General features: G+C 37.9%; 1 pseudogene; it reads right to left on the bottom strand.

Moving 5' to 3' along the window:
* Nucleotides 1-5,850: 5,850 nt before the first annotated feature.
* Nucleotides 5,851-6,524, bottom strand: LOC105988039 (annotated as a pseudogene).
* Between the last annotated feature and the right edge of the window lie 3,770 nt (nucleotides 6,525-10,294).

The following is a 10,294-nucleotide window of genomic DNA, read 5'->3' on the forward strand; positions in this document are numbered from 1 at the left end:
AACAATCAATATATAGACATACATATGTATATATAGAGATATATACATAGACAGGTATATATATTTTTACACATAGATATATACACTTATGCACATATCTTCCTATATAAACAGATAAAACAACATTTTGTTCCTTATGGAGACAGAGCTTTTTCTAACCTGGCTCTCTCATAAGGCTGAGTGGAAGGAAGTTAGTCCTTCTCATAGTTTAAAAATGTAATAATCTCTTTTGTCACTGTCAGAAAAATGTATTTAATCAACTCTCATATGTAAATAACATAGTTTCAGATATGGGCATTTATCCTTGGTTGTTTGAAAGATAACTTGTCTAGTTAGTTCTTGAATGCCCAACACACCTATATAAAGATTATTTCAAAAATCCCTCTGATATGAACTATTGGTAAAAATTTTCCTAGTTCTAGAAGGTTAAGACAGCCTATTGTGTAGTAGCTAGATACTATATAGTGCAACATAGCAAAGTCAAGATCAGCCTGGGTTACCTAGAGAAATCTTATGAAGACTGGGAGAGATAGAGAGACAGAGACAGAGAGACAAGAAAGATTCAGAAGAGGGCAAGGCCCTCAGTATCAGAGAAGCCCCCAAAACAGAGTCAGTACATCAATATGTTGTGTCACTGGAACAAGTCCAGTGGCCCTGGGATTTCTTACAGTTAACAATAGTATATTAAGATTGGGCTAGGGGAGTGACCCTGTTGGTTACAGCAGTACTGGAATTATGTAAATTCTGTACAGTGCTCACTACTAATAATAGACAATTCCATCCCAAACAGCTAACTACCTATATGTCCTGGAAAATGAGGAACGTCTCCCTGGCCTTATTAGGACAATTAGAAGTTCATTTGTACTAATGCAGATATAACATTCATCAATGAATAAGGCAAGACAAACATGATCTGATACAAAGAAAAATGTCCTAGAATTAAATATTTCAGAGATCATGCATGATTTCTACAACTGAAGGTTGGAAGCCTAAATTCCCTCTTTAAAAAAATTACCCTTTGTTTTACAAGTATTCTGCTTAGTGTTAAAAAACTAAAGAGGAACTTTTTTCACTTGAGGAAAACCCAGAAAAGCCCCAGATCTAAATTAAAAGTAATAACGGGAGCCAGCAGTTTCCTGGCTTCTCTTTGTTATTATTAAGTATGCTTCTGATAAAGATTTTTCTTCACTTTTCATAAACCCTCAAGAAAACAACAACAAAAAACCTTACAGATTCCAATAAAAATGAAAAAAAAATGATGTGTTTGCTGGTAAGATATTAACATCTCCCACTAAATTTGTGTTGAGGGGTTTATATGTGATTTTTATGTCCAGTAGGTTTACTCAATGAAATTTGCTACTCCAATATTTGGCACATAAGGGTTAGTTTCTCTTCTTAATGGAGGGTTCCCTTTAATAATATGTTCCTGATTGTGGAAGGACACCTCAGAATTGACCCAAAAGTGCAGTGAGTTTTGAACTGCTGGCAGAGAACGGAGGGTCTCAATTCTTCCATAGTCCACATAGAAATATTTGTCACTGTGTGGAAATGATGAGACTGGGGGATATTGTACATACCCCCAGTCTTGTTGGAGACCTTTACTACAGGCAGCAAGTCCTTAGTGCCACCAGATAGCTCCTGGATGCTAAGCACCTAGAAGCTATTTTTAGTCCTAGAACTTGCTCAAGTCAGGGAGGGTAAGCCACTGTCTGTCCTTCAGGACCTTCATGGCCTGAGCTCCTGGGGCTGCTTTAATCTCTGTCTGTGCTGAGCAAAGTGGGAACACCAACCACTGAGCCCTTCACTGCCTCCAAAGCTCCCATCCTATGTTCTCTGTTTGTCCAACTCTTAACTTCTGTCACTTTACGTCCACATCTGGTGAGTCCCTCACCTGAATGTTGTGGGTAGTGATTTAGAATTCCCTGGATTATGTCTTTAAAGTCCCCAGGTACAATTCAGTCTTAGAGTCTGCCTGGCTACAAGTTACTTGCAGACATATAAATACACCTAGCAATCTTGGCAGCTACTGTAGTTTACATTCTCTAAGGGGAAGCTAGGTGGTATCTTCTGAACTCCCACTGTAAGGTCTCAATTTGTCCTGAAGGCAAAATCTGTCCCATTTTATGTCTTGTCTGATGCTGGCCTTTCATGATGGCAGAGTCACTGACTGAACAAATTCCCACACATGGGTATGAGGCTTTCAGGAGGTATGGATTTGTCCCACAACTTGGTCTTCTGTTCTGATCTTGTGGGAGAGGATTCAGCTTTCCCCCACCTCCCCTCTAGGGAAGATGTGGCTGGAGCTGCTAACTATTTCTTAATTTTTTTCCTGTTGTCTTTTTGTTTCAACATACTTTTCACCTTCCTATTCCTCTTTTGTGTCTCTCAGTCTTCTTCCTCACTTTGGCTCTTCCAAATACAGTTTTTCCTTCCTTGTCAGACTTCTGTTTTATGGAGTCCAAGAGTGAAAGGGTCTGCTCCTTCCAGTTTGTTTTTGACCTTAGAATTTGACTTTGTGGCTTTTCAATTTAGTATTTGAATGTTCATGAGATTTAAAAGTAAATGATAAGGGCTGGGAAGGTGGCCTACATGCATGAGGCTCTGGGTCCAATTCCTCAGGACCACAGAAGCAGAAAAAGCTGGAAGAGGTGCTGTGGCTCAAGTGGTAGAGCCTTCCCATCCTCCTCCCGCCCCCCCCCCACCCAATCCTCCCCGCTCTCCTCCACCTCCCCCCCCCACCAAACGTGTCCGGCTGTATCCCTATTTAAATGATTTGTTTTTCCCCTTCCCCTCCACAAATTATACCAACATCAAATACAGTGAAAGCAGGGGTTATACTGTGGGGGAGGGACATACAAAGTAACAAAGAAATAATCTTATAAATGTGTTAGAAGCAATCGCATGAAAGAAAAAAAACCTTTGAATACAAATCTTAGGGTTCATTTCCCTAACATCACCTTATCTGACCTTTTCTGCTTGACTCAGACTTAAACTAGTTATTGCAGATAAGGGAAACCATGGGACCTATGTTTCTTTGGGCCTGGCTTACTTCACTTAATATAATTTTTCCAAGTGTTTCCATTTCCTAACAAATGGGGCAATGTCATTCTTTCTGATGGAGGCATAGAATTCCATTGATAACACCTGCTTTCATTGTATTTGATGTTGGTATAATTTGTGGAGGGGAAGGGCAAAAACAAACTATTTAAATAGGGATACAGGTGGACCCATTGCAACAATGAGATGTACAGGTTGTTTTGTTGAAAAATGAACTTTACAACTTTGGCCGGGCTGGGACTGGGGGGGTGGGGGTGGGATGGGAAGGTATGGGAAGGGGAAACAAAGGAGGAGGCAACAATGCTTGATAAGAAATGAACTCATTACCTTGCCCATGTAATTGTAACCCCTCTGTACGGTATTTTCACAATAAAAAAATTTTAAAAAAAAGAGGAGCTGGGAAGGTGGCTCAGTGGTAGAGAGCTTGCCTTGCATGCCTGAGGCCCTGGGTTCGATTCCTCAGCACCATATAAGCAAAAAGAAAAAAGCCAGAAGTGTCGCTGTGGCTCAAGTGGTAGAGCGCTAGCCTTGAGCTGAAGAGCTGAGGGACAGCACCCAGGCCCAGAGTTCAGGCCCACGACTGGACCCAAAATTTTTTTTTTTTTAAAAAGAATCCAAACATAAAAGGTTAGACAATTAAAGATACTACTTACATATTTTTGAAGTGACAAAATTAATGAAATAAAAGAACAGGTCAGTGGTAAGTGTAGTTTAGGAAGTGGGATGCAAGCAGGTGTGGCTATGAGGGGAGGCAAACAGATTTTGTATGATGAAAAGATAGCTTTATTTTACATATTGTAGTTGTTATGTGTATTTATACATGTGACAAAATAGAGCAGAATTATTCACAAAGGCAACTCTTTTCCTTCCTCCTAAAATAACTGCATTTAAAAATGGGTGAAATCAGAATATCATGCATAGTAGTAGCATAGATATTTGTAATAGTGTCAAGTTTCTTGGTTTTGATAAAGCATTATGTTTATACAATATTTCTCTTTTGGTGTGCCTGGCTGATAAGTATATAGGAAATGTCTGTACTAGTGTGTCAATCTTGGTTAGTTACTAATTAATTCAGAGTGAGAAGTAGAAATCTTGAAATATTAGCTTGCTATATAAACTCTCTCCATGGACATTGAAGTCAATAAGAACATGGACAGGTGGTATTCTGAAGAGAAGTTCATGAACCAGGCACACAGCCAAGAAGGTAATATTGTTATGCCCACAAAGGGATATGTCCACCATTAAGGAGCCATATATGTGATAGTGTTGTCTTAAGATTATAATGGATATTAGTCATAGAAAACTAAAGGTTTTATTATATTTTAAGCCTTTTTTTGTTTAGGTAGTCAGTCTGCATTAAAATATCAACCATTTTCCTTTTTTTTGCTTGTTCCTTTAAAATTTTACATTGAGAAAGGTATGTTTTTTTATTATGCTATATTTTCTTTTTCTTTTTAATTATTGTTTATATTTTCAATTAAAAGTGTACACAATAAAGTTACATTGCTGGTCTTGTAAGAGCCATACAATTTTCCTAAATGTATACCTATAACTGCAGCAGTTCACCTATTTCAGAAATTTGGAATTCTGTTCATTTGTTAACTTTAAGACCACCTCAAATGTAAAGGCTACCTTATTGTACGCCTAACGTGTTTTGTAACAGTGTGATAGTTAATAAAACACTATTTTTTCTTTCAAAAAAAGATTATAATGGAACTGAAATGCTCCTGGTATCTGCTAATGTTTTCACCTTGTAGCACAACACATCACTTACAGGTGGTGATGGTGGGTTTAAACAAACCTATGTCACTGCTAGTACTGTGAAAACACACAGTATATAAGTGATAATGATAACAAATGCCTGTTACTTGTCTGAATTTTTATTGCTCCTTATTATTAGAGTGTACTTTTAGAATGTACTCCCATAATAAAAAAGTTAACTATAAAACTGTATTCATGCTATGCTGGGAATAACCACATAGATCTTATGTGTAGTCTTTTGATCACATAATTTTGTCTTGTGCTTGATGTAATCTTGTATTATTTTGTTCATTATATGTGATGTACTAAATATATACCATATACCCTGTGTGTGTAGTATATTATCCTATCTAGGTTTGTGTAAGTATATTCAGTGATGCTTGTATAATGATGGAATCACCCAATGACACATTTCTCAGAAAGTATTCCTATCATGAAGGGTTAATTCCATTTTTGAGGCAGTGACCATTTGTTGCTTGTTTATCTCAGCTAGCAGAGCAACACGTGGTGGTAATCCAAACACCTGGTTGTGTGCCTTTATAAGCCCTGCAAATCCTTAGCTTGGGGCTCTCCTCCTAGGCTCTGCTGTGTCGGAGTGTAGGACGAGGCCCGAGCTGCAGCCCATTTAAATAAAACCTTAACTGTAAAGTCTGACTCTTGGTGGTCTTCTTGGTGGGGTCCTGCGACTTGGCCACAACAATCATTGAGCTGTCATCTTCTCATACTTTTTCCCAAACACTCTTTAAAATTAATAAGCAGAATTTTTTATTTTATTTTTTTGCCAGTCACGGGGCCTGAATTCTGGGCTTGGGTGCTGCCCCTCAGCTCTCAGCTCAAGGCTAGCGCTCTACCACTTGAGCCATAGCACCACTTCCGGCTTTTTCTGCTTATGTGGTATTGAGGAATCGAACCCAGGGCCTCATGCATGCAAGGCAAGCATTCTACCACTGATCCACCTTCCCAGCCCCCAAAATTAATAAATAGAATTTTATAGAAACATCCAAACACTAAAACCTGAATGTCTTCTGCTCTCTACTCTTCAGAACTTCTGTAGTGGGTATGCGTTATTCTGTCACATATGCATAAGTATATTAAGATGAAAAATAAAATAACCAGGCATGTATCAATGGCAAACTCTACTTTTTCTGAACAAGTATAAGCATTAAGTGTGCTCAGGTAACCCAAACAGTGCCAATCAAGGATATTCATCAGCAGGGACTGGACCCAGATGAGAGCACATATGAGAGATGATATGTTTCTTGGGCTGCGATGTTAACAGATGGGCCACAGGACTGACAGATAGTGTTCTGTGTTAATGGCATTGAGTATGCTCAAACCTATAATATAGGGAATGGTATTTACAAGGTAAGACATGTTATTAGTAGAGATGTGGCTGGCAAGGATGTTGAGAATCTCCAGCAGGGAGTCAATAGTGGGAAAGCAGAGGAAGAGAACACCTGGCAGAGCCAGATTTAGGACATAGACTGACATGGCACCCTGAGCATTTGGAAGCCCAGGAGCCGAAGCACAATCATGTTTCCTGTGATCCCAATGAGGGCAATGATGGAGATCAGAAAGTTCAGAATCAGGTCACAGTTTTGATTAGCGGACCCATCAAATGTATTACCCAGTGTAGATTCTGTCTTCAGGGATGAGATGGTTGGGTTCATGCTCACAAATCCTCCAGTTGTGCCCCTGAGAACACATACAAGATTTAACCATCTACCATCCATTCACTTACTAACAGGAGCATTCTAGTATGTGGAATGTCTTATAAAAAGAAGAACCGAAGATTAATAGAGACTAAGTCACTTACCAAAATCTAGACAGCACTGAAATAGGAATTCAAACTCAACTTTTGTTGAATTTAGAGTCTAAGCTTTCTGTTCATTAACTGAAGTTTTGTAAATGAAATGAAAGTATTTTTGTGATCAAAACTGCTCCACTCATGGTGAGCTATATGAACCTATAACTATTTGGGCTGGATTTTTTCTCTCCAGTGCCCAAGTTGAGAAAGATAGAGAGGTGATTATGATATCACAGTCAGGATGGATGTTTTCTTCATGAAGAAGCTAGATCTTGGTTCAGGGAACTGAAGGGAATGTGAGTTCTGTCCAGAACCATCATAGGGAGGATTTCCCCTGGTAATCTAGAAATGATTCACATGCTGGTCTTTGAAGCCTGGCATGCTTTAAACTGATAGAGCTTAGCAGTGTGTGGCACATTATATTGTTAATGTTTCCTCAATCAGTGAAGGAATGAATGTAGCTCCTTATAGGAGCAGATGATTTTGGTTAAATGTAAAATAAAAATTGAAAGGAATGAAAGGAATTTCAAGACATATAAATAATATTAGGAAGAAAACCTCATTCATCATAATTATTATTTTGAAAAGCACTGTTTGCTTTTAGAATAACTTATTTGTACTCAAACAACTGAAATTGACCACAGAAGTCCATTTCTGGTTGGGATTCAGAATATCATTTGCTCAGCACTGAGTATTTTAGTGCCTAGTGTTAGGTTAGGGTTTTGTTGGAGTTGAATTGTTCAGCCTTAAGAAGTGGAGTGAGATCCGAGTGTCCCTAAAAGTTCCTTTGCTGAAGCTTTTGTGTTAGAAAAGTCTAGAAAGAGAAATAGAAAGGTATATAAATTTTAAGGCAAAGAGAGATGATTGCAAACATATTAATTGGAGAAAATTTTATCTCTACTCTTTGGGGATTATGCCCAATCCAGAAGCAAGAAAAGCTAATGGACAAAACCTAGCACATTATAGAGTGGACTATGACGTATACAAATACAATCCTACTCCATTCTCTTTCCTAGTCTTTCATCGTTTTGACAAATATGTCAGGAAAACAGGAGGAGGAAAGAGCTATTTGGGCTTATTATGTTAGAGGTTTTACTTCATGGACACTTGGTTCTGTGGCTTCTGTGCCCACAGTGAGGCTGAACATCATCACGGAGAACACGTGGTGATGTCATGTAAATCAGTGCTGAGCAAGAAGTAGAGGGGGAGTGGCCATGCTATTTTCTTCTTCCTCTTTCAAATTCCCTGTCTACTAGATGCAGCTGTCTTTACTCAGTGTGGGTCTTACTTCTTCAGTTAGTCATCTGTTAGTCACAGATGACACTTGGAAGTGTGTTTTACTAATCACCTAGGTTTCTCTTAATTCAGTCAACAATCAAGATTACCCAACGAAAGCCCAAACCTTGTCAACTTCACACCTGAACGTATCTTATTAAATCAGAATTAGTCTACAAACAAAATACAACAAGGTCATAATTCTATCTAGAAAGGTCTAACTATCTTGTGTGCTGCTGAAAATGTGCTAATTCCTTCCCTTAAGTCTAAATAGTTTTAGACTTGTTCAAAAGCTCAGAGACTTTTTGGAGAAACATGGCAATTTCTTAGCTGTAAGCCTCTCTCTCTCTCTTGAATACCTCAACATATACTTCTATACAATTGTCCTGGTGTCTTTATTGTATGGAGACTTCCATTATTCAGAATAAATGGTCAGGAGTAGTACAGAAAGCAAATTTGGTAGCTATATTTTATTTTTTGATGGACCTCCATATTGATGCCCAAAGTGGCTGCATTGATTTATATTCCTACCAACAGTATATAAATATTATTTTCCTCACAACATTGCTTTCTTGAAGACTTGGGTGAGATAAAAGTTAAATGTAACTTTAGTTTGAGTTTCACTTATGAATAAGAATTTTGAACATTTCTTCATATTTTTTGACATTTGTACTTTTGAGAACTGTATGTTTAATTTAATTATTGATTAATTTCATTGTTTATTTTCTTGTTTAGCACTAGGAATTCTTTATATATTTTGGGTATTAATCCCGAATCTAATGAATAGCTGGCAGTGATCTCCCATTCTGTAGGCTGTCTTGATTTTGATAGTTGTTTTCTGTAATTTTGAGAAACTTTTTGATATTATACAGTCCTGTTTATCAGTTCTTGTTCATATTTGTTGAGTAATTGGACTCGTGCTCAGAAAGGCATTGCCTTTTCTTGTATCCTCAGTGTCTTTGCTATGTTTTCCACTAGTAGTTTCAAAGTTTCATGCTTAACATTTTTTTTTTTTTGGGGCCAGTCGTGAGGCCTGAACTCTGGGCCTGGGCACTGTCCCTCAGCTCTTCAGCTCAAGGCTAGCGCTCTACCACTTGAGCCACAGCACCACTTCTGGATTTTTTCTTTTTGCTTATGTGGTACTGAGGAATCAAACCCAGGGCCTCATGCATGCAAGGCAAGCACTCTACCACTGAGCCACCTTCCCAGCCCCATCATGCTTTTTTATCTTTTATCAATTTGAATTAAGTCAAGGTGAGAGCTGGGTGGGTTGTCTAGCTTTAATCTTCTACATGTGGATGTGCAATACCAACAAGCATTGTGCTTGTTGCTCAGGATTTATTGGTTATTTTGGGGTCTGTTATTCTTTCATGTACAGTACAGTTTTGTGTGTGTGAGATCTTTAAGTGTCTTTTTTCCTCTTTATGATGTTACTTTTGAAATACCAGATGAAGGACTGCGTTGTGATAATTCCACAGATGTGATAGTGTATTTTGAACAAATTCCCCCCCATTACATTCCCATGTTCTCTTCTCCTTCCCACCTTTTAAAACAGTGTGTGGTAGTTTCATTGTTCTGTATTCAGATACATATACCATTCTTCAATCCTTTTATACCTCATTATCCATTCCTTTTATCCCTTCTTCCTCCCAGTGATGTCCTCAGACAGACCCCCTTTTATATTCTTTATTCATTTCCTGTTATTAGCAGCAACATCTTATCATTTTAGTTCTAGATTACACAAATAAGCTTGGCTTGCTACTTATCTTTTGGGTTTGGCTTATCTCACATATGATGACCAAGGCGTGAAAAATATATACTAGGGCTGGGAAGGTGGTTGAGTGGTAGAATGCTTGCCTTGCATTCATGAAGCCCTGGCTTTGATTCCTCAGCACCACATAAGCAGAAAAGGCTGGAAGTGGTGCTGTGACTCAAGTGGTAGAGCGCTGGCCTTGAGCTGAAGAGCTGAGGGACAGCACTCAGGCCCAGAATTCAGGCCCCATGACTGACAAAAAAAAAGAAAGAAAGAGAAAGAAAAAGAGAGAGAGAGAGAGAAAGAAAGAGAAAGAGAGAGAGAATGAAAGAAAAAAGAAAGAAAGAAAGAAAGAAACAGAGAAAGAAAGAGAAAACTAAACACTGGAGAAAAGACAGCCTGTCAATAAATGGTCTTGACTTAAAGCTAATAAATATTTTAATATTTATTATTTAATTTAATTATTTTAATAATTTTTATTATTTTAAAATTTTAATAATAATTATATTAATTATTATTTAATGTTTTAAGGTAAGAAAGAAAAGATAGAAAACAGAAAAAAAATGGTCTGGGAAAAAGTGTTTATTTACATATAGAAAAGAACCACTCTGGGAATTCCCATCAAATTAGCACTAGAGAAG

The sequence above is a fragment of the Dipodomys ordii genome, unplaced genomic scaffold (assembly GCF_000151885.1).
Source record: "Dipodomys ordii isolate 6190 unplaced genomic scaffold, Dord_2.0 Scaffold46, whole genome shotgun sequence".
Taxonomy (NCBI): domain Eukaryota; kingdom Metazoa; phylum Chordata; class Mammalia; order Rodentia; family Heteromyidae; genus Dipodomys; species Dipodomys ordii.